Genomic DNA, 2,645 nt, shown 5'->3' with positions numbered 1-2,645 from the left:
AAAGCGATAGAAAACCGTGGGTGTGGCTGTTTTGACGTGCCCTTTGTGTGTTGCCCGGGATGCAGCGGTGTCCAGTTTCCCAGAGACATCAACTCTCCAGAGAGCAGCACTTTTATCCCGGCCTGCTGCTGGATTGGCAGTGACCAGCTACCAGACCTTGACACTTCCTCCTTCCTGTACGGCCCGTTTCAATCCGAATGCGCAAGAGTGAACGGCCGCTCGCCGCAGCCTGTGCTACGAAAAGCAACACGTGACCATACGAGGCAGCTGGGACGTTACAGACGACATCAAAATGTAAATAATTACTCATTTTCTAACCTGCTTTTCTCTTCCTCTCATATTTCCTGCCATGCTTCAGATGTTAATTCTCAAGTCCTGGAGAAAAAGAGTTACAGAACTTTGTGAATTCAGAGATTTGCTCAGAATTGACTTTTCCTCGGTTCCTCTCTACGATAAAATTGTCCCCGCCCTAACTTCTGTCTCTCTCTCAGTGAGCCACCTGAGTACCTGCTTACCTTACCTGTGGCACTTTTTCCCGAAAGGCTTGTCCCTGATCTGCTGTGGCCTGGGTTTTCTCAACGATGCCTCGGCCGACGGCGTCTGGGAAACGAGTAACCGTAGCCTAGACGCAGAATCCCAGTGGATGCTTGCTGCGGAGGTCAGCATGTCTCGGGGCCAAAGTTGAGTCGAGGTGAACACTGGCCGCACAGCCCCGTAGAAAATACATAATGCGCCGTAAATCCTATGGCGCTGTTGTATATTGGTTAAAAATGGCCTCAAGGGACAGACTGACGTGAAAAGAAAATCGAAATCATCAGTATTTTCTATCCCAGTGTCATGAACATTGCAACCTCTAGGGGACACTACTAGGGGTTTTGAGAAGGGGTATTAGTTGTAAAGTACCCACTTTTAATGACCTGCTGCCACTGAACTACCTCTGTATTAATATTACACGTGCAGCACGTAGCAGCCAGTGTTAATTCTCTTCTCTATCTCGATCCTAACCTCATCTCTGTGCTTAAAATGTCTTTAAACTTGACCCCAAAACCTCCATCTGCAGACTATAATTTGATCTAATGATAGCAGCTGTAGTCTGAATGTCAGCCTCGCTCACTTAGCTGCTGTCAGAGCTTTACTAAACTCCCCACGTATTCAGATCTACTGATGTTATTTAATCTAATCATAAAGGCAGGAGTCTCTCGGCCCGGCACACGTAGGTGCATAATCTATATTTAGCAGCTGGCGTTTTTACGTTATAATCCTGACATGTAATCCATCTGTTCTTCCTCTGGTCATGTCGCTGACCTCAACTGCAACCCAATGAGAGGCAAATCTAAAGATGACTCACGACTCAGATATTAATCATTTATCCTGACACATTTTCCATTTGTTGCTCGGAGCCGTTACCAGTGTAAAGCCGAAGCTCCACGTTAGCCCGGACATTATTAACCCACTTTGTCCATTGAAACATCTTTGAAAGACAAAGCATCAGTTTTCCTGAGGATGTTTCTGTGTGTGTGTGTGTGTGTGTGTGTGTGTGTGTGTGTGTGTGTGTGTGTGTGTGTGTGTGTGTGTGTGTGTGTGTGTGTGTGTGTGTGTGTGTGTGTGCGTGTGTGTGTGTGTGTGTGCGTGTGCGCGCATGTGTGTGTGCGCGCATGTGTGTGCGTGTGTGTACTGTACACTGGCATTACGGCTGTAATAACATAATCCCAGAGATTTGGCCTGACGGCAGGACAGTATGCTGCTGATTTCAACCGACAGTAGGGAATTATCGTCACCACGCATTTTACAGACGGCTAGACATGTGTTAATATTACTGCTGTGAGTCTCAACATACGGCCTGTGGATCCCCTGAGGGACGCCGACATTGACAGTTCGGGCAGGACTGATTTGGAAGTTGGGACAAGAAAACACTTCTGGTCAAACTTCGTACAGCTACAACTACCGTCAGGTCTATTTGAACTTTTTCAGCCTGTTAAGACAAATACCAATAAACACAAACATAACCTGTTGACCAATTGAATTTTTATTAAATATTATTAATACTGGGGACCACAGTAACAGAGGAAGCCAAGTTGAAAGTGGTTTTATTTACAAAAAAAAGAAAAAGCTTCACCGGAATGAACTGCACCAGCTGCCAAAGGCATCAGTGGTGGAGCAAGTACCCAGATCCTTTACTTAAGTAAAGGCATCAGTGCCTCGAAAATACAGTACAAAAATACCCCATTACAAGTAAAACTCCCGTTACTGAGGTAGAAGTACGTAAATATCATTAGCAACATATACTTAAAGTACTAAAAGTAAAAGCAGTCAGTGCAGAAAAACGGTGTCTGAGAGTGTTATATTATTATAGGTTATATTATGAGATTATCACTGCTGATGCATTAATGTTCAAGCAGAATGTTACTGCTGCAGTTGGTTGAGGTGGAGCTGATGTAACTGTTTTAAACCTGGCTGCGTAGCTTGATCCATGGCAGGGCATCCTGCTTTGTAAGATCACCATCGTACCATTTCTATGCAAAGCTCGATTTGTGAAGTGGCTAAAACTGTCAGACAAAGGTGGAGGAGCCAAAGGTGCAACGTTTCCCCCTGAACCGTAGCGAAGCCCAGTGGAAGTATAAAGTGCGTGCTCTCCTTTCCGTCAC

The sequence above is a fragment of the Xiphias gladius genome, chromosome 7 (genome assembly GCF_016859285.1).
Source record: "Xiphias gladius isolate SHS-SW01 ecotype Sanya breed wild chromosome 7, ASM1685928v1, whole genome shotgun sequence".
Taxonomy (NCBI): Eukaryota; Metazoa; Chordata; class Actinopteri; order Istiophoriformes; family Xiphiidae; genus Xiphias; species Xiphias gladius.
Note: the sequence above shows the minus strand (reverse complement) of the source record.